The 22,840-nt window shown below is 44.6% G+C and overlaps 1 protein-coding gene across 1 annotated transcript in view; it reads right to left on the bottom strand.

Annotated features, from left to right (window-relative positions):
• The window catches only part of NECTIN1 (nectin cell adhesion molecule 1), a 192,637-nt gene that overhangs the window by 58,657 nt on the left and 111,140 nt on the right, over window positions 1–22,840 (bottom strand).

A 22,840-nucleotide genomic window follows, 5' to 3' on the forward strand; every position in this document is an offset into this window, starting at 1 on the left:
GGGAGCGAGCCTGCAGGCATCTTCATCACGCTATAGATTAGCTGTGAACATTTAGCCTTGCAATTAGGGTCCCGCAGGGTCTTACAACATCAATTCAGGGCCGCTGAATACAATGCCAAATTTTCTACAGATTATCAATGCTGCAGAATGGAGCGGCGGCTACACAAAGCCCATGCCATCATGCCTAGCAAGCACACACAGGTCTCTTTGGTGCATGCAGTCACACCGGAAGTAGGAATAGAAAGCATGATATATATAAATTTTTTAAATAAAGGAACTTTCTCAAGTGTTAGGAAACCCCTAGGAGACTTCTGAACTGATGAGAAGCTTTGCAGTTCAGGTCTTTTGCTGTGCAAAATTCATAGGATTTTTTGTTAATTCCACAGAAAATAGATTTTATTTTATGTTTTGTGTATAAAGGAATGTTTCCCTGGAGAAATACCATTTTCTGTGCAGAAAATGTTCTGTGTGATGAAATGTTGTAGCCGGGGACCCAGCTCTGTGCAAAATTCACATGTTTTTTTTTTTTTTGGGTGCACATGTGTGTGTGTGCAGGAAACATTATCTTCTGTGCAGAAAACAGTACTTCTGCACAGGAACATTATCTTTGGTGCAGAAAAGGCTGTCCTTTGCACAGAAAGCGAAACAAAGTGTGAAATCTGTGCAAAATAAGTCTTGCACTGCAAATAGTCTTGCAAAAACTGCAGTTTTCAAAGACTTTCTCATAGCAGAGGGGAAAAGAATTGCTAAAGTTATTAGTTGATTTCTTCAGGAACGAAATTGATCAAGAATTCCAGGCCTATCCAGAAAGGGCATCTAAAGCTTACTCTGAACTTATGTTCACTGGACTAGGAAGGGAAGCAAAATAAAGAACTGGGTGGGTGTTTGTGTGTAGAACAGGCAAGAGATGATATTGTCCCATAGAAAAGTAAAAAGAACAGAGGCAACATTGAGCTGTAGACTTGAAGACCTACTGCTATCTATACAGGGCACTGACTGCATGGGCAAACTCTTGCATTAAAAGACCGTGCTCACTACCTTTCACATGAAAGATACTTCTACCAACAATTATTAGTTATGATAGATTGAACTTCCCATCCAGAAGTAGTATATCTCTAACCAGCAGATGCTGGGGAGCAACTGAAAGTGGGGTTGTTGCCTTGGTTGTGTGCTTCCCCTAATGTACCTCTAGTAGACTGTGGAAAAGAGGACATTGGCCTATAGAGACTTTCCCAGCCTTGGGTTCCTAGTTGTATCACAATCTCCGCCATCCCTGGCAGAGCTAGTGAAAGTTTCCTTTTGGACTAACACTCCCCAAATCCCCCAGTAGCCATGTTCTGCTAAAAAAAGGTCTGAAACAGTAATATTTCTAAGCTGGACCCCTAGCCATGATGGCTGGGGACAACTGAAGTTGTAGATGAATTCCATCAAGAGACCCATGTTTAATAAAGGATAGAGCAGAGACAAAGTTGAAGTGAAGGTGGGGGGGGAGGCGAAATGAGGACACCTCCCCAAATCCCCCCCATGAAATGTTCCTCCAGTTCCTAAACTTCTAGCATTGTAGCCCCTTAAAATGTCAATTGAGCATTTAGAAACAGAGTTTAGGCATCCAAAGAAGAGAGGCAAAGCAAAGCGAGGAAGGGAAGGCAAACATAGCTGAGAAGAAGCGTTCTAGGTGGGAATTATTTCCAGTGCCTCACTCTCTGCAATACTAGAAACTTAGGGACTGAAGGAACATTTCATTCTTTTTGGGAGGGGAAACAAAATTATTAGGGGGGGGGGCAATGCTCTCATGTACCCCTCTCTGTAGCTACATCTTTGGTTCTTCTTCTATGCCAATCATTCCATAACACAGAAGTGATACCTACCAAACTGCATCAGCTTTATACCAATCTAAAATAAAAGCAGCTTCACCCAAAAGAGCTGTAGTGGGCTGGTGGGGGGGGGGGGCATTGTGCACAGAGAATTCTCTAGCCTCCCCCATCCAGCAGAACTACACTTCCCAGAGTTCTCTGAGGAGCAAGAGAATGATTCCCACCATCTGCCAAGTAGATGCCCCCAAGAGAAGTTTAACAGATGCAGCCTTCCCTTTCACTGCAGCCTTGGCCAAACTGTTCCCTGCCCTGTAGCTACTGAGGACACATAGGCTTTATTTAGATCAGAGCTTCGGTTGTTTGTTTGTTTGTGTGTGAGTGTGTATTCAAAACCTCCTGCATTTTTCTTGGCTGGTTTTCCAAGATGCCAGCTGCTCTTCTGGGGCAGTCTACATAGCCCCACCAACAGCATTTGCTGTCTCAAGGAACATTTCAGAGGATGGGGATGTAAGATTTTACTAAAGGCAAACGCCAGCTATGATATGATTGGGGGTGAAATGGGGTGCAAGATCTACTTTTGGCCTTTGCTGATTCCTACAGATACTGAACACTGGCTCAAGATTATAGCCCTCATATTGCTTTCTGATGGTCCAACGTACACACATGTTGTTTCATGTACAAAAATTATTTTAAAATATTTGTATAAAATTACCTTCAGGCTATGTGTACAAAGGTGTACATGAAACATCAATGAATTCTGTGTTTAGACTTAGGCCCCATTTCCAAGATATCTCATTATGTATATGCAAGTATTCCAAAATCAACAAAAATCTGAAGTCCAAAACACTTCTGGTCGCAAGCATTTTAGATAATGGAGACTCAACAATCAATATTTCCATCAAGAGATGGAAATTGAGATGTACACAGAAGCCAGACACGGAGCCATCTGTGGCTGCGGTGGTAGATGCTACTTTCTGCATAAGATCATCTGTGGGAATTCCTGGTAGCTGCATTCAACCTGGCCCCTAGTATTTAAAGCAGGAGTGGGCGAACTGCAGCCTCCCAGAGGTTAAATTTAGAGACATATCCATGTTAGTCTGAAATATCAATATGTAAAGGGCTCTTGTAACACCTTTGAGACTAACTGAGCAAAAAAAATATAAAATTGTAGCATAAGCTTTCATAGACTTGGTCTACTTTCTCAAATGCATAAAGATTCCATGCATCTGAGGAAGTAGACCAAGTTCATAAAAGCTTATGGTGCAAATTTTTCCACCCACTTTCAAAAGTGTTACAAGAGTCCTTCCAGAGGTTATTGGAATACATTTCTCAGCAATCTGAGACAGTACAGACAATGGTGAGGGATGCTGGAAACTGCAAATCCAGCCATATCAGGAGGGCTAGATTGCTCATCCCTGATTTCTAGCAAAGGTGGGGAATCTTTTTAAGATCAAGGGAAAAGTTAGGTTTCAGAATAGTTCTTGGGGGCCACATTGCTTGCACAAAGGCATGGCTGGATAGATAGCTAGTATTATATCTGCAGCAGAAATTTGCCTTGGCAACAAGTTTGATCAGGAGTATGCATCCGTTTGGGGAACAAGGCCTGTAAGGCACCAGTTCTGGGCACATCACTGGGGAGGTGACTCTGCTGGACTCTATGGTGGGACATACTTGCAGGGAATGTGGATGCAGCCCTGGCTAGTAAGGCAAAAACCTAGAGTTCATTTAGGAAACACAGGCAGGAAGGCATTTCCCAACTGAGAAATTGATTAAGAGAGGATCCCAAATCATGTGCAGAAGAATCCATTTTCTCACTGCAATTTGCACATGCAGGCCCACTATTTTATTTCTCTATCATGGACAGCAAAATGGAAAACAATTGCTTGTGTTGCAAAGTTATTGTCCCTTTCAGGCAAAGTGGGCTTCTCTCCTGGTGGCTCTGCTGCAGATCTGATTATCCTAGCATTTGATTTTGGGGTTTTAGACAGAGAAAAGCCTCTCCTAGCACACGAACCCTTTTAAGCTGGAGATGCCAGGGACCCAAGCTGGATCCTTGGGCAGCATGCAAAGCAATGGCTTGGGCGCTGAATAAAATGTCTCTGTTCTTACCACCTTCAAGCAGGACACACTGAAGGGAAGGGCACCATCGCCACTGATGGCTCTATTTATTCAGACAGAGCAGGAGGTGGGCAGAAGTCAGATGGGTAGTGAGGCTCCTGGAAGCAGATGTGATGGGACCAGGAGGAAATTTGGGCCTACAAGGTTGAAGGACAGCCATGGTGACCACCTGTTGATTTCCATCTATTTAGAACAAATGTGGGGAACCTCTTCCACCTTGAGGCCCACATTCAATTTCAGAGAAGTTCTCAGGGGTCACATTCCAGTGTGGTTGGAGCCATAAGGGGCAGGTCCCCAAATGCGCACATGTTTTCGCTCAAAGCTCCTTGACTGCCAGAAAGTAAACTTAAGAGGGGAAACTTGATGGCAAAGGAACCATAGAAGATCTGGAATGACACCAAATGACATGATTGAAGGAAAGAGGTTGTGGAAATTTTGAGACGCCCAAAGGGCTGGACTGAACCCCAACATGAACCAGATCTGGCTTGGGGGCCAGAAATTCTCAACCTGTGATCTACCTCTATATGGAGTTAGGCAGAGGAGAAAAACAAACCGTGGAAATAAAGCAAGCAGAAATTAAAAAGAAAAGGAACATATACTAAGAGTGTCATGAGGCATGCACATTGTGGTGAACTTCCCCTCTCCCATTTGAAATAAAAGCTGGGAAAAAAACAAAAACAAACCCAGAACAAACCCAAAGAACACAAAGCATCATAGGAGGATAACTGCGACACTTGCCCTCCCTGGATCTCATGCACATTCCTTTTTGACTTTCACGGTTGTTCTCTTGATGAGGAAGTCATTCATTATGCAGATTTTTGCAGTTGCTTTTTTTTTATTCTCCCTCTCCTTTTCTTCGGTTTTGTTGTTCAAGGCAGGTGGATTTTGTCTCTCCCCTGGAGGTGCGCAGCTGTGGGAAGTGGCAACAGAAGCTCCAAAGGAATATACAGACACAGATAGAGATCTCTAGCCTGGCTGAGTGCTTCGCCCCTTTGCCAGGTTTTTGTGCTTTCTGTCTCTGCAGCACCCCGTGTCTCCCCCCCTCCCACAATAACACACAACGCCCACCCTCCAAAGTCTGTTGCAGTGTCTTTGGCTCCCCTCCCTTGCACAATGTTAAGACAACAATCAAATTCCAGTGTTATTTTCTTTTTTTGGGGGGGTAGGGTGGAGTGAAGGTGACAGGCAAGGGAAACCCAAAGGCTGACAAAGAGACACCTTAAGACACAAACAGGAGGGTTTTTTTTTGGGTGCAGGGTGGGGGGAGAAGCTGGTAATACTATACAAGGATGGGGAGTTGTAATTAAAGGAAAGAGTATTAACACCAAAGCCACCAATCAACACAAACAACACTATGGGGAGGCAAAATCTGTGGGAGAACTGAAGTCGGGAGGGAGTTTAGAGAGGGCAGGAGAAGCGTTCCGCACTCTCTCCATTGCAGCCCCCCCCAAAGAAAAACAGGATAAGTAAAAAGTCCAGCCCCTCCCGCCTCGCCTTGGCCTGGTTGGCTTCTGGACAAGCAGCAGCTCTTGTTGTGCCTCCCTCAAAGTCTCTGCACGCTATGCCCCTCCCCGGGGGTCCTAGGCTGTTGTGAGTGCGCTGGTTGTGCATGCGCAGGCTTGTGTGTTTTGCGTGCACGCCACAGGGCCACCATGTGTCATCAGCCCCTAACCGTGGGGCTGGGAGGCAGCACGTGGCAGGTGGAGGAGGAGGGGGGCAAAAGAGAGAGGGGGTGGTGGAACCAGGCTACACGTACCACTCTTTTTTGGAAATAAAAGATCCGTCATTCTGAGAGACCATGTTATCGGCAATGTCCAGCTGCTCGGGGTCGTACTGGAATCCGAGTGTCCTCTCATCGTAGGCCTCAGAGCGGGCCTCGCCCTCATCCACTGTGAAGTAAGGCCTCTTGGAGTCGTCTTCATACTTGTTGGGGCCTCCTCCAAGCTTACGGTCTCCCCCTCCTCCTCCTCCAGCGGCGTCCTCTTCCTCGTCATCGTAGCTGTTGCCCCCCAGCGGACCAGCTTTCTTCTCGTCATCTGAGTCGTCCGGGTATTGGAGGTTCTGAGCTATGGGTGGGTGATGCTGGGGGATGCCGGCCTTGCTGTACCCGTTGCCGTAGACGTGCTTCTTGGTGCTGTAGTCGCCCTTGAAGGTGTGGCGCCGGTGCCGAAGCACCACTAGGACTACCACTGCCACCACCACGACCAAGGAGACTCCGCCCACCACGCCCCCCATCACGGCTGTGGGGATGGTCGACTGCGCCACGGATGTGCCCGGTGGAGACGGGGTGTAGGGGAATTCTGGGTAGGAAAAGACAGATGGAAGGGGGAACAAGCGTCAGTCTGTGAGGAGCTGCGGCATCATGCGTTAAGACTTTAAAACAAACAAACCAAACAAAAATTGGAGGGGTGGGGAGATGAGGAGAAGGAAAAAGGGAGGGAAAAGCCAGGGAGGGGTGGAGAGGTGCCTACCTATGGAAGCCTGGAACCCAGGCTTAGCACTCAGACAGGTGTGTCAGAGAAGCCGCAACTTTGCACACCGTCCGGGGCAGGAGGACCATGACTGCCTAATTAGTGCAAGCAGTGATCATCATGCACAATCCCAGCACATCACCACACTCCTCTGCCATCTTTCTGTTATCGTCTGGGTAGCCACAAGCATGCATTTCCCATAAGATGTCTCCACACACTGCAGGAACCCTTGAACTGAACAAATTTTCTCCCCAGAATTCAACCTCTGCCTTCCTCCACCCCCAGCAAAGAATTGCTGCTCAGGTTGTCCCTGGCCATCCTCAGTGTCAACATATTTGCTGAATATGCATCAAATAACTGTCAGCTTACAATATTCATTTTCAGCATTGGTTGATATCTGAGAGGCCTCTGAGAATGGACATGGACTTGGTTGTTTCCTGAGTGGAGATTTTATGACATGGTGCAGGCCAAGACTAAAGCAAAGAGAGAAATGCCAATGAGCCTGAAGCACTAAAATAGTGGGACTGAATGCATCATTTCTAAATATAAATCTGTACTTTAAATTTGAAATTTTGAAGCCAGGAAAATGGCAAAAAGGAACATTCTAGGCCTAGGGGGTAATCTGAAATACTATTTATTTACAAGCTGAGTCTCCATTGTCCAAAATGCTAGAGATGTATTTTGGATTTTTTATTTTATTTTTATATTTTGGATTTTGGAACATTTGCATATGCATAATGAGGTATCTTGGAGATGAGACCCAAGTCTAAACATTACATTCATTTTTGTTTTGTATATATCTTATCAATCTAGCCTGAAGGTAATTTTATACCTAATATTTGAAATAATTTTGTGCATGAAACAAAGTTCATGTACATTGGACCATCAGAAAGCAAAGGTGACACTATCAGCCGTCCATGTGGACAATTTTGGATTTTGGAGTATTTGGGATTTTGGAATTCCAGATAAGGGAGACTCAACTCCTATTTATTTTGTATCCCGTCTTTCTCCCAAACAGACCCATTGAACAAGGTGTTGGAAAGTGAGCCAGCAATATAATTAAATCTTGTTGATTCAATACATCTGCTCCAGTTGGGGGAAACAGCAGGATTCAGAGTTTGCAAATTTGGTTTTTGGAATTGTTCGCTGTAAATATTTGTCCATCTCTTTCGGCTTCCTGCATGTGATCTCACCCTCGCCTTTATAACTTGGCTAGTCAAAGTCCACCAAGTGCAGGTATGGGATTTTCAGCAATATATATATATATATATATATATATATATATATATATATAGTAGCGCATACACACCCACACCACAGGGAAGGTAAAACAGAAAACAGATCCTCCCACCATTCCTTTCCCTCATTCTTGCTGATAGCATTATGTCTGATGGAGATACCTCACACAGATGTCTATCTGAGTCATGCTGTCCTTTTCCTTGGAAAAAGGAGAGGAGGAAGATTGTGCGAATCAGGAATCTGTGTGAAATATCTGTGGAAGATGTGTGACATTGGCTGCATGGTGGAAAGGCAGGAAGGATGCCAGGCCCATCTTTTCTTAGATCAAGAGTGGGCAAAGTGAAGTCTGTGGAGCCCCCCCCCCCTTTTTTTTTTTTTTAGAAAGTTGTGCAGAATTTTAGGGCAATTTTTGTCCCCAGACGATACAGAAAGCCTCCCCAAATATCCGAAAGCACATTAAACATTCCCATTTTGCCTGTGAAGTGTCTTGGGATTCTGCATTAGCTCCATTTGGTTCTGCAGCCCTATCAGAATGGTTCTAGGAAGGAACAAGATTTCCTGACACCATTATGAAAGGGACAGCAGAAGAAATTGGAGGTATCTGGGCTTACTGTGTGTGTGTGCATGCATGCAGTGGGGTAGTGGCCTGCAGATGATCTTGGGGGAGAAATTATCTCTGACCTCCATGCAGTTGCCCATTTCTGCCTTAGATTGAGGATGGGAATCACACAGCCCTCCAGATGTTGCTAGACTGCATCTCCCGGCAGCCCCAGCCAACAGAGCCAATGGTGAAGAATGCTGGAAATTGCAATGTTGTTATCTGGAGGGCTGCATAATTCACACCGCAATTTCAGATCATGCCTTTCATCATCTCAGGAACATCCCACAGGCTGCTGAAAGGGTTTGAGTTGGTAGCAATTTTATTTATTACACTAACATCAAGGTTATTTGTGAAAGTAGTTTCCTCAGAGTGCCCAAACTGTGTATTAGGGTCATGTGCATGTTTAAAAGACAAGCATTTGTCCTGAGCCGACCCCTGTACCTGAACCAAAAGGAGCTGCAGCTGCTGCAAACATTACTGAAATCAAACAGACTTGCGTATACAGTACCTATGGATTTTGCAACATAAGGTACCATCCAGCAGTACCTAGCTTCAGCACATGAAGATGTTGGTCCTCTGTTGTGATTGTGGCTAAGAGTGACTCATCCTTTTCGCCATGGATATGTTGAACCTCCCACCCAAAAAGTCATGGGTGCATTGTGGCAGAACATGATACAACATTATGTAATTAGACATTATGTATATGGGGAGGAGGCACCTTTTCTTGTCTCTGAATCCTTAGTCATCTGCCCCTCCATTTTTGTGAGTCTAGTTCTAGATTTTTAAACTGGAGGTAAGCACTAGCTTTTTACTAGCTTGTAAAAAACACCCCACCATCATCCCAAACTTTCCCAGCATCCAAGATCACACAGACCTTTCCACTCTCCCCATTCTTGTCCATCTATTGCTAAAGTCATTGCATCCCCTCCCAACAACTCTCTCCATACAGGTCAGATCCATTATTGCTTTTTCTCAAAATGGAAGCAGCGGGAAAAGGCAAGTTGTTCCCACCCTCAAAAGGAATGGGAGAAAAGAGCAGGGGGGACTGGCCAAGGTTGCCCATATATATCAGGGGACTCAGCAAGAGGAGATGATGGCTTAGCAAAAGTATGCTGATTCTGACAATTGTCCCAAATTGATCAGTTTGAGAAAGACAGAAATAGAGAAGAGAAGAAAAGAGAAAAGAGGCAGAGATGTAAAGACTAAGAGAAGGCAGGTGTTGTCTTTTCTTTGGTCCATTCCAGACACATCCCTGAATCTATCAACCACCACTCCCCCCACAAACATCACCACTATCCAAGTCACACATGATCATCAGCTTGAACAAACCAAACCAATTCAGAAGTCACCCCTAGCATTGTCTTCCTTGAATGAAGCTTTTTCAGTTCCACACAGACAACTCAAATCTTTGGGCATTTAAAGGTGAGAGGCCTACAACTCAGGAGACCAGACTTTGATTTTTAGCTCAGCCATGAAAACCTATTGGGTGACCTTAGTCAACTCACATGCTCTTAGTTTAGAGGATGGCAATGGCAAAACCCCTCTGAAGAAATTCACCAAGAAAACTCCATGATAGGTTCACCTTAGGGTTTCCATAAGTCAAAAATGACTTGGAGGCACAAAACAACAACAACAACAGATCTCAGGACATCAACAACGACATCCATAGTGTTATGATCAGCCAGTTCAAAAATGTCCATCTGTTGCTTTAGTTCACTATGAACTGTCTTGGGTAGGAGATACCAGGAGGAAAATTCCCAGCAAAGAACATCAGTTAGCTCCTGGCTAGACCAAGGAGGAGGAGTGGAGGATCAGGGAGAAGAAGCTGGAGGGTGGGTGGGTGTCCCTTGCCAAGGGCAGAATGGGAATGAGGGACAATAAAAAGGAAGATTCTCACCACGGTCGCTTGGTGGCGGTCAAGACCTGTTCTGCACTTCCAGGTCTAAACAGGCAGGAGGCTCAACTATTTCACAGCTTATTTGCCCAGTATAAACACCCTTTTGTGAACATGGTTCATCTCCTCCCCTCCATCTTTTGGCTCAATCTGAGGTTGTTGCTTACCAAAAGAATCACCCTAAGACCAGCCGGGTTTCTCTTTCCAAGATTTCTCTTTGAAACTATTGGGGAAGGCAAAACGAAGCCATTGCCCCCACTCCATTAAGAATTCTGTCTCTCAAATGAAATCTTCTTTCAGTCCCCAAATTTCTAGCACAGCAGTAAATCAGAACTTCAATTGAACATCTATAAAGTAAAGGGGGCAGACAGTGTGACCAAGAGAAGGTGACCACAGCATATAGAAAAGTCCTAGGTTTGAATTACTTTCAACGCTTCACTCCCTTCCCCTGAGACTATGACTTGCCCAAGGTCACCCGATGGGTTTCCATGGCCAAGCAGGGAATTGAACCCTGTTCTCCAGAGTTGTAGTCCAACACTCAAAGCATTACATTATGCTAGTTTCCATTTGTTTTCTCACACTTTTTGTTCTTGACTTAATATATTGGAGCTGGGCTATTCCTTTTTAGCTTTTCCTCCACCATACTCACTGACTAACCCACAGCCGAAGGTTTCGACCTCCATCTCGGTATCATCTTTCCCCGCCAGCTCTCCTGTTCTAAGTTTCACTTCGACTCTGCATAAATTACTTATTTCCTTGGTCAATGTCATTTGCTTCCCCCATCCCCAGTCTCCGCTGTAGTCTCTGTGGGCCTTTTCACAACAGTATGAATCTGCCTTATCCTCTGGCTCCAAATATGAACCTCCTTTTGCCTCTGCTAGTATTCCAGTCAACAGATTCCTTTGAATAGCAAGAGGGTATTTATGTGTAGATCTTTCAGAGATATGAGTGACTGATCTAGAGCCTTTCTGCAGGCAGTAAAATGTGCATTTAGCCACCAAGCAATGGACGCAGCCCTCGGGGACAATGCACTTCCCAGCGGATTATGGCCTTATGTCAAGGTCTGTTTACCTGTGAGGGTGAGTCTCAGGGATCTGCCACCTTTTGCCCCCAAATTTCTTGGAATAGCTCCTGTCTGGGACTCGGCTGTCCAGGGATGAATTGCAGGGTATTCCAATGGCTGAGATCCTACATTAAGTTTGTGTAGCAAAATCTCCCATTGAGAAGTATACACTTAGAGTCAGAAGAGACCCCTAGGATCATCCAATCCAACCCCCTGCCACACACAATATACAGTCAGCCCATCCCCCCCTCCCGACCCCCCCCCCCCCCCCCCCCCCCGTGTAAGGGAAAAAGTGTGTATGCTTAAGTCCCATTAGAAGTAATGGGGCTTGTGCCTGCAGTGCAGCACGGAGAGTGCACCATGGGTGCGCTCCCCATTACTTCTTCCGGGGCGTGCCAGCTTTTTTTTCTGGCACAGCTTCCAGCTTATGCTGGAAGCTGCATAAGGCACGTCCGCTAATTATACACAATTAATATATACAACAAAGTGCTCCCAGCAGATGACCAGCCAGCCTCTGTTGAAAAACCTCCGAAGAAGGTGACTCCACCACACTGAACATACCTAGCTCCCCAAGCCTCTCCTCATAAGTCATGGTTTCTAGACCCTTCACTATTTTGGTTGCCCTCCTCTAGATACGCTCCAGCTTGTCATCATCTTTTTTGAATTGTGGTGCCCAGAACTGGATGCAGTATTCCAGGTGACCAAAGCAGAATAGAGTGGTGCTACACTAGACACAGTACTCCTTTTGATGCAGCCTAGAATCACATTGATTTTTTAGCTGCCACATCACACTGCTGGCTTATGTTCAGCTTGTCTATTAAGAGTTCAAGATTTCTTCTGCATGCACTGCTGTCAAGCCAGTAATGCAGTGATGGTACTATGCCACTGTTGCGTTGTATTGTGCAACTGAAAGCATACCCAGATGCACAAGCAAATGCAGATCCATAGCTGCATCTGTATACACATCTGTGCACAGTGCACACCCATGCATAATGGCAGTGCATGTGCCACTCTACTTCCATAGCCTTAAACTGAATGTAGACATTCCACATGGAAGCAAAATGTCCAACCTCCTCCGTAGGAGAACTTGTGTCTAGGATTTCAGCCCATGTCTCCCAAGAAACAATACAACCCAAGGTACATTGGGAGGTGTTTTATGCATGTATGAAAAAGCCATGAAGAGGGAAACCATCTGGCCAAGATTAAAGCATGGCTAGGGCATGGAAAGACTAGCAGGAACAGGAGATGGGGGAACCAGCGGGGATTTGGCATAAAGTGAGTTTGTCATGCTTTTATTCTCTACCGTATAAACCTCATCGATCTTCATCTCCAATAAAACAAAGGCAAACAAAACAAAGAACAGGGATATGAACAGGCAACTCTCCCCCTCCTTCCACTCTACTGCTGTTCTCCAACAGCTGTTGCATTTGGGCAAAACTTCCTGACCTATTGCCAACGGAGAGGGTCCCCTGGGACAGCAGCTGGAGGCCAAGAGGAGGGAGGGAGGCAGTCTGGGTTTTGCTCTGGAATGGCTGTCATTGCCATCAGCATTGCTTTGATCCTGCCAATGTAGCGGTGGTGGTGGTGGTGGTGGGAGGGTTGAGAGGGATGGTGGAAATAATAGGAAACTTGTTTAGCAAAGAGTTGCGACTGTGGTCTGCCCAGGAGCTGACAATCTCCTCTCCCAGGCAAGGATGTTTCTAGGATCCATTTCAGGAAAGACTGGCACTGAGCAGCTTCACCTGCTGCCAACAGACAGCTGGAGAGGGCATGTCAGGAGATGCCAGGCTCCTCTTCCTTATCCTGCATAGCTGGAAATGAGAACCCCTCTGTGCCAAAGGACAAACCTTGTGTCTATTATCTGTTGTGAAGGCCCACGACTTATACTGTAATGTCCAAGGAGAAACAATGGGTTTCCATGGCTGAGCTGGGATTTGAACCCTGGTCTCCAAAGTCATAGTCCAACACTCAAAGCTCTATACTACTCTCCCTTTCTCTCAGACTGCCTTCTTTTAAGTGGCATGTTAATACTCCCTTGCATCCAGTACGTCTCTTTCCTTCCTTCCTTCCTTCCTTCCTTCCTTCCTTCCTTCCTTCCCTCCCTCCCTCCTTCCTTCCTTCCTTCCTTCCTTCCTTCCTTCCTTCCTTTTTTTGTCATCATGTGAGAGTGCAGGCTATTTATGCATGAAATCGCAATGGTTACCTATGCTTCATATAGTGAGCTGAAAAGCTTGGCATGGATTTTTCAAGGAAGGAGTCCATTTTTAAAGAATTCCTCTTTCTTTTGATGTCCAAGTGAACTTGACCTATGGGCAGTTGCAACCAGCCAACCTATTAACTATCATGGTGTCATCAAGAAACTATGTTTCCCTCCCTATGGGATAAATTTGTGTTGGAGAGGCAGGAGAGAAAGGGCCGACATGTATCTGTTGTCTTTCTCCTGTCTGAAACCGCTGGAAGCTCACCCAGAGGTTCAGCAGCTGCCGTCAGCATCTCAGACTCAGGCAACAGGTTTTGGGACTGATGCCAGAAGGGTTTTAGGACTTAATCTTTCTGCTAGGTCACCTATTGCTTGTCAGTCAAGAACTTCCGAGGGGGGATGGTGGGTGGAGGGAACAGGGGTGAAATCCTGCTCCACAGATGAGGGGGTGAGGTTTGCCACTACATTCATTTCTAAGCAGTCTAGGTTTCCTCCTAAATGGGTGGTGTGCACAGGATGGGAGGGAGGTATTGCTTTGTCATGTGTAATCCACTTAAGAAATTGTTTGTTTAAATGAGGCATCACTCCCCCCCCTCCCCAATTTAAAGTAAGAAAATTGCAAGGGAATGATTTGAAAATGGCATTTCCCACTATATGCTTGTCTCTTCCCTATGCAGCTGTTGCCTTTGGATCAAAATGTCAGTAAGTTTTCTCTATCTTCCTCCACCCCAATCTCTGATTTTAGGGCTTCATTTGCCACCAAGATGCATTGTCTGCACTTGGAGCTTGGTAAGGTTATTTTCTGGGAATCCTCCAGCAGCCATGCTGGCTAGGGGATTCTGGGAGATGTAGTGCACCCCCCAAGCCCTGTTTGCACCACACATTCTGACCAAGGTTGTCATTGTACTATGATTGGAGTCCTCACGATGTGTTACATTGGCATAGCTACACCAGTATCACTGGTGTCAGAAGATAGGGAGAGAAGGCTATGTGAAGAATGGAGATATAGGCTGCAGTCCTGGACAATATGCAGCCTCACATGTAATATTGCAACAAAATTGTGGTCTTCTGTCTTTGAACTCAAGCATCCATATCATTTTCCAGTTACACCAAAAACAACTATGACCCTCATAGAGGCCTCCATCTGGGACAGTTTTCTCCTTCTCATCACGGAGGCTTCAGACTTGCTAGACCACAAATCCCATCACCACCACCACCACCACCACCAAAACCCAGCAGACTGCAGCAGAAATGGTCAGGGATTATGGATATCATAGTCCATGGCAGCTAAAGTCTCTTTTATCCAGGAAGGCTGACTTTGGAGCTGACTGACCTAGTGTGAAACAACTTATAGTTCAAGGAGCTAAACCTGTTGCTATAAGAGAGAGGTGTTTTGGGGAGGGGGGAACTCTCTTTTTAAAGCCAGCATGGTGTAGTGGTTTGGGTGTTGGACAAAGACCCTGGAGATTGGGGTTCGAATTCCCGCTCAGCCATGGAAACCCATTGGCATTGGACAAGTCACTCTCTCTTCTTCAGAGGAAGGCAATGGCAAAACCTACTCTGAACAAATGTTGCAAAGAAAACCCCATGATAACTTCGCCATAAGTCAGAAATGACTTGAAGGCAAACAGCAACAAGATGGAGAAAAGTGACCAAGATGGTTAAAGAATTGGAAACCAAACCCTATAAGGAGATTCTTTTGGAGCTGAGTATGTTTAGCTTGGAGAAGAGAAGACGGGGGGGGGGGGGGTGCTATGATATGCCATCTTTAAATATCTGAAGGATTATTGTGCAGAAGATGGAGCAAGCTTGTCTTTTGCTTCACCAGAGACTAGAACATGAGCTAATAGATTCAAATTACAAGAAAAGAGATTCCACCCCAAGCATTAAGAACATTTTTTACTGCAACTGCTGCTCAGCAGTGAAAGAGATTGTTACTTCATTAGAGGGTGGTAAACTCTTCTTCCTTGGAAGACTTTAAACTGTGGTTAGGTTGGCATCTTTCAGAAATGCTTTAGTTGTGTATTCCTGCATGGCAGAAAAGGATTGGACTTAATGACCCTTTTGGGCTCTTCTAGTTCTATGATTTGATGATGCACCAGCTTCCAAGGAAGCTACAGAGCTGAATGAAATCTCAGTCCAACTCATATAAAGAAATACTGACTTGTCCCAGTTCAAACAATCCAACTTTTAGCGTTATTTACAGGGTGATGTGACACATTGTTTGTTCAGTGGTTGCATATAGTCCAGTTAGACTTAATCCTGTGTGCATGTACAACATACAGCATCCTCTGCCTAGCAATTCATATCAAGTGGCCTTTTCCCCACTTCATATTGTTTCCTATCTTTTGGTCTGGAACTCCCATCTGCCCCATCAGCATGGCCAACAGTTGGGGATGATGGAAGTTAAAACCAAAACCTCCAGTGGGCCTCAGGTTAAGCAAGTCTGATATAGAGTTTCCAACCACAGAACTGACACCAGAATAGATGCAATTATGGTGATGAGTGCAGATTCTTGCCTCAGTCATGGGTCTTGGGGCAAAGAGGAGAATGAGGCAGAAATTGCGAGTCTGTGGCTAAAGTGGTGGAAAGATCAGCCTGATTCCCGGTGTAGCTGATTCCACATTGAGCAGCCGTGCGTGAAGCCCTCCTATGCATGCATGCATGCATGCATGCACTCGTGAGCCTGCATATGCTTGATGGAGCATGGTCCCCTTTAGGCAACATGTGTAACCTCAAGAGAGCCCTGGAAAACACATGTGGACCCAAGCTAAACCTCCCAACCACATCCTATACAATGCCATTACAAAGCGACACCTCTCGCCGCACTGATCCACCTCTGCTGACAAATGTCCTGCAATGCCAGCTGAGCTATTACGTGAACAGATTGCAGGAATAAAATATTAAACTCCCACTTATCCGTCTTTTTAATGTGCCGTAACTCTAACGGGAGCATTTCAGTCCTTGCTCAGAGCAAAACTGTCAAGAGCGTAGACCGAGTCAGCCAGGCATGCTCCCCTCCCAGGGCAGTGTCATTGTCTGTGGGATGGAAGAGCATTGTGGAAAATGGAGTGTACTGAGAGCATGGGGGAAGCAGCAAGGTTCTCTCAGTGGCTGAGCTCCTGCTTTTCTGCTTCAGCCAATGTGGCCAACAGTCAGGAATTATGGGTGCTGAACTCCAAAAACATGTGGAGGACCAAAGGTTGGGAACCACTGCACTAGACCCACTGAATCAAACAAACTAATGCTAGTGTTGACCAACCAAGTTCCTCGTAAGTCACTGTGCTTATTCCTCTTGGGGTGGGCACAAACATAAACATGATAAAGATCTTGTAAAATTATCTCACAGCATGATGCTACAACACTTAAAGTGCTGTCAAATGGTTTTATTTCTATGGTGTAGATGCACTCCCAGAAAGTCCTCTGTGTAGAACAAGCATAGAAATAATGTGGCCTTGCAGATCTTGTTCAACTATAAATCCCACCAGCCCTAGTTGACAAAGCTAGTGGTAAGGAATGTTGGGAGATGCAGTCAGACAAAATCTGGAGTGTTACATGATTCCATCTCTGATGCACATAATCATCTAACTCCTTGCTAGCCAAAACCCATCAAGCCATTTTTTAATATCCATTTCTTCTGCCATTTCATGATTTTGAAAATTGCCTGTGAGTCGTTTGTTTGTTTTTAATACTGCAGTTTTTAATACTGTATGTTTGTTTTGGAGTGTGCAATTGTGGTTTTCTTCTGCTGCTGCTTTTCTGGAAGTTGCAATGGCATGTCTTGTTAGAGGACTATAATAATAATAACAACAATACCATGACTCACAAAGGTTTAGATCTGAATTGCAAAAATCACACCCCTGTACTTGGTGGGTGAGAGTCATGAACATGGGAGCCCAGTGTATGAAGAGGCTGAAGTATCTATGGAAAACAAGGGGGGTGTGTGTGTGTGGAATCCAGATAGGTATTGCACATTCCTTCTCTGGTCACATACATATATCTATATATTTTGGAGAGCTTGAAAGGCCTCCACCATTTATTTAACTACAGCAGGACCTCTCCCTCCCTCCCTGTTTTTTCTCTTCATATATAGCTTTGAGAGCCAATGTGGTGTAGTGGATTTGAATGTTGGACTGTACTCATTGGGTAACCTTGGGAAAGTCACATCCTCTCAGCCTCAGAAGAAGGCAAAGACAAAACCACCTCTGAACACATCTGGCCAAGAAAACACTGTGATTACAGTCACATTAGGGTCACCATAAGCTGGAACTGACTTGAAGACACACAACAACAGCAACAACAATGACAACAAGACATATGAAAGAATAGACAGGTTGAGTCTCTCTTATCAGGAATTCTGAAATTCAAAATATTCCAAAACCGAAATTGTCCACATAAATGGCTGAGATAGCGACACGTTTCCTTTTTGGTGGTTTGATGTACACGTATTTATTTCATGGATAAATTTATTTAAAATATTGTATAAAACTACCTTCTGGCTATGTGCATGAGGTGTACAGGAAACATAAATGAATTTTGTGTTTAGGCTTGGGTCCCTTCTCCAAGATATCACATTGTGTTCACATATGTAAAGATAGGTATTCCAAAAACCAAAAATAAAATTTAAAAAATCAAAAATCAAAAACATTTCTGGTCCCAAGCATTTTGGATAAGGGAGAGCCAACCTGTATATCTGTATACATGTTTGGGTGAGCATCTGAACCACAGTCACTGATGCCTATATCCTATCACCTTATGAATGTCTGGAGAAAATAACCAAATCCCTGCAATGCCTTGCATGTTTTCCTCATCTTCCAAGTCTGCCTGACTATGGGGTGGTCCAAGGTGTCATGGTGGCAGGTTATATTCTTGGGGGAGACTTTGCACGTTGCCAAGAGTGCATCTCCATTGCCTGCAAGCCCTAAACAAAATCTACCTGTAATAGCCTGGCAAGGCTGGCTGAGCCTGCTCCATTGCTAACCTAATCGGTCCTTGGAGAATGCCTGGATAAACATATTTTGAGGCCATAAATGATTAACAAGGATTTTACTTTGCGGATCCCAGCCTAACGAGGCAGCTACTAATCCCCTTGAACCTGGCATCTCTTGGCAAAGGCTCCTGACCAGTTTGCACACATGCCCCATTATGCCAGCTGGGACTCCCCTCCACCACATCCCTGCAAAGCATTGAACCTTGCACTAGGGGTCATCTTTGGCTGGTGTCGTTGTTTTTGCTCTCCCACATTTACATTGATTAAAACCATCCACTGATCAAAGTAGTTTTTAATTGATTCATCACCTGCCTTTTTCAACAGTGATTCCAACGTTTTGGTCTTCCAGGTATTTTGGACCTCAGCTCCCAGAAGTCTTAGCCATCTTGGCAATAGTCTAGGATTCTCAGAGCCGAAGTTCAAAACATCTGGAAGGCCAGAGTTTTAGAAGCACTACCTTAAAACAATCTCAAAAGATTAAAAAGAAAAAAAGGGGAAAGAAATTTAGATAGATAGATAGATAGATAGATAGATAGATAGATAGATAGTCAGACCAGCAGGGAGATAGATGATAGCAGGAAGAAGAAAGGGAAGACAGAAGGAAGGAAGGAAGGAAGGAAGGAAGGAAGGAAAGAAGGAAGGAAGTTGAATTTATGGACTTTAAAGTATGGGCTGGTTGTTTTAATATGTATTGGTCTGGTGTTCTTTTAAAATGTTGTTATGTGTTTTCAACTGGTCTATATGTTTTGAACAGATGTTATGTCTTGTATTTTAATCTGCTGTTGTTCCCTGCTTTGATTCATAGGGAGAAGCAGATAAGAAACTACTACTACTACTACTACTGCTTGTGTCTAGGAAAAAAGAGCTGTGATAATGGCCTTTCCCATTATCTGGGCAACACAGTAGAGCGGTGTGGGCTCTTCTCTAGGTAAGCAAAGAGTCAATTATATGATAGGTTAGGTTGCATATATTGGGATCAGTATCATGTAGAATTGGGAGAGTTCATGAGAGACAGTTGCCCAGTGGGGATGATCAACTTGTAACCTTTGAGATGCTTCCAAGCTGAGAGGCTATAAAACATGGTAACACAAGGTGTGAGAGAAACTTTTGGGACTGATGGAAAGGTAAGGAAAGTATAGCTTGTATCACTGTTTCTATGATACACCATTCCCTAAGCTTAGTCATGGATAGAACAAGAAGGCCCAGACTCTCACTTTCCCATGACTATCCAAACACCTAGAATACTATCTGTATTGTGACTAGAATAGGAATGTCTAGCTAGTTGCATCAGATCTTACATTTCCTTTCTAACCTCCACTGAATATGATTCGGAACTGTTTTTGTGACTTTGGAACTACTCCTAAGTAATGCCTGAAGGAAGGTGCCTTTGTGTACAAGATACCCTTGCTAATGTAAGATTGCTTGCTTAGAATAAAAAGGTTTTCTTAAAATATCTCCTCTTTTCCTCTCTCTCTTGCCATGTGCTTGGCTCAATGTGTGTGTATCTGCGTATAGGATTCTCATCTCTTCCCAAGTCAATAGAAGGGGAAATCTCTGCAGAGTTAGAGGTGGAGGAAAAAGGCAAGTTCAACTCCTCAGTGACTTCCCATTCAGTCACTGAATCTCGGGGTGCAAACGTAAGGGGGTGGTGGAAGCTGATAAGAATCTGGGTATCTCCCCCTTACTTAAAAGCAGGAGATGGGTCTTGCAAAAAGTTTCATAACAGGATCTTTGATAGAAGGGACCGATGAAAAAGGGTTCTATCATCCCTGTAAACTGAAATAGTTTGTCACCACCTTACCACTTTGGGATGCTACCAGTCCATTTGGCTTTATTTCTGTTCTCTGTTGGCTTTAGCAATAGCATTTAACAATAGTATTTGCATTTCTATACCACTTTATACTGTACTATACTCAGCATTCTCTAAACAGTTTATACTCTGTAAGCCAAGTGTCCTCAACAAGCTGGGTACTCATTTTACTGATTTACAGATGGATGGAAGGCTGAGTCAACCTTGGAGCCCTGGGATCGAACTCACAACCTTTTGGCTGCAGTAACCAACATTTAACCACTGCTCCACCAGGCATCCTTCTTTAATTCCCCTCTCACGATGAAAAAAAATGCAACAAAATGCACCCAACCTCTCCATATTTTGATCAAAGGATTTGCAAGGAGACTATCCTGTAGCAAAACCCAGAAGAGCTTCCAGAGGCCCTGGAATCCATCCTAGAATCTAGCCCACCTTACATCTTTGGCATCTTTCCTCTTCTTCCTGCCGCTTTCTGCTTCCCACTGCTTGTGCCCCGTAGGACTTGTGGGCACAACAGAGAGCTTCATTAACCATCTTCCCGAGAGCTTTGTGCCGCATGGCTGAGCTAGCAGTGTGTGTCATTTGTACGGGGGAGAAAACCCCTTCCTTTCTCCACTCGCCTGGCCCCCAACGCACATAAGCCCCAAGGGGCATGGCTCTCACCATAATCCATGCATCAGTAATCTGCCAAGAGCTCCCCATGGCATACGAGAAGCAGCCTCTGCTTTTTCATAATGCCTGACATGAATGGATGTCAAATCAGAGGCTTCTTGTCAAAGGGAGTTCTTCTTTTCTCCCTGGCTGGGGAGCTCCCCAGTGTTGATCAGAATATGGCAACAGGGGGAAGCAAGTGGAAACTACCTGACCAGTCAGCCCTGTGGCCCATTCTGTACATGCCAGAGGCCTGCCATACAAACTGTAACTGTTTACAATGGGACCTTGTTATCCACTGGGGTTTGGTTCTAGGATATTTTTTTTTTTTGAGATTTGATACTTGAATCCATGGATATAAAAAGCCATGGATAACAAGGGTCGACTGTATTACAAGAGATTAAGGTTTGCCTTTGTCATCTCAGTAGTTCTCACACATGTACTTCACTCTCCTGTCTAATCTCCTTCCACATTTTCTTCCCTTCTTCATTTCTCCAGGCCACATATCCCTAACAAGGTATCCTTTTAATCTCCTTCCTCTGGTCAGTTCTCACTTCCACCCCTTTGCTTCCCATCTGAGGCTTAGCCTTCTTTCAATACGTCTTTGACTGACCCATTTCCTTCAGCCAAGACTGCTGCCACACTGCAGAGTTAATACAGTCTGACACCATTTTAACTGCCATGGTGCTATCCTATGGATTCCTGGAGTCTGTAGCTCTCTGACAGAAAAGTCTAAATATCACACAAAGTTACAAATCCCAGAATTCCATAGCATTGAGCCATGGCAGTTAAAGTAATGTCAAACTGCATTAATTCTGCAATGTAGATGCAGCCCAAGCTTGTCCCTTTTGAAGGTTCAGAACAGTCAGATCAATGATGGCCAGACAGCATCTTGCATGCTCCGTGACATCAGGGAAGTCCAGCCAATCATGGCTAAAGTTTCTATAAACAATAACAACCAAGCATAAAAGCCCTTCGTCTTTGATAATGGAATTTTAAATACAAGAATAAAATTTGAGAAAATCCTGGTCCAGAGAATGAGACCTACCTGCAAAGCAAAAGGAAATCTTGGACTCAGGTTGATAATACCTGGACATCTGAGCACTGACCTCATCCACTAGCATAAAGGAGGATGGAAAGCTTCCATAATGTCCCAATCAAACAACTACTTCTTTACAATGTAATGTCTTCACCATGTCCTCTATCATTTCACAGAAGAAAAACAGGGACATGTGTGCCCAAGCAACACTGGCTTGTAGTCAAGATGGCAGACATCAATAATGAAGAAGAAATTAGGAAAGGTGGCAGCAGTTTGCTTTTGCCTGAACCTTCTGGGAAGAGGAAGAGCCTGCCCTCTCTTCTCCCCTCCTCACTTCTCTTCCCTGCTGAGTTGGTTTAGTACAAACTGCTTTCGCTTTTTGAATTCAGTTTGCAGCAATGGAAGTTAAGTCAAGGACAAAGGGGGAAAATGGAGGAGAGAGAAACTGGGATACCTGAAAAGCAGCTGAAAAAGTGGGGAAACAAAGGAATGTCCCTGTCAAATTGGGACAGTTGGAAAGTATGGTTCAGCTACTGCTACTGGTTTACTATTACCTGTTGGTGTAATATCCTCTGTTTCTACATCCAGTGAGAAGTTACCATGTTTTGCCATATGAACAGGTCCAGGTACTATTCCCTCCCACTGTTGTCAACCCAACATGTCCAGAAGTGACTTCATCTACTTAAGACCTGAACGCAATGCTTCCCTCCATTTAGAACATGGTTCTCAAGCTTTGTTCCTCCAGGTTCTTTGGACCTCAGCTCCCAGAATCCTTGAACTTTGGTCATGCTGGTTAGGACTTCTGGAATGATCCCACACATATGGAAAATCCACAATAGAGACCCATTTTTTAAGGACATCACATAGTTTTGGTGACATTACTCTGCCCTTCCTACTACCAACAATTTCTTCTGTAGCTCAGAGAGATGCTTCTTAGGTTATCTGATTTG

The sequence above is a fragment of the Sceloporus undulatus genome, chromosome 6, assembly GCF_019175285.1.
Source record: "Sceloporus undulatus isolate JIND9_A2432 ecotype Alabama chromosome 6, SceUnd_v1.1, whole genome shotgun sequence".
In the NCBI taxonomy this organism is placed as follows: Eukaryota; Metazoa; Chordata; class Lepidosauria; order Squamata; family Phrynosomatidae; genus Sceloporus; species Sceloporus undulatus.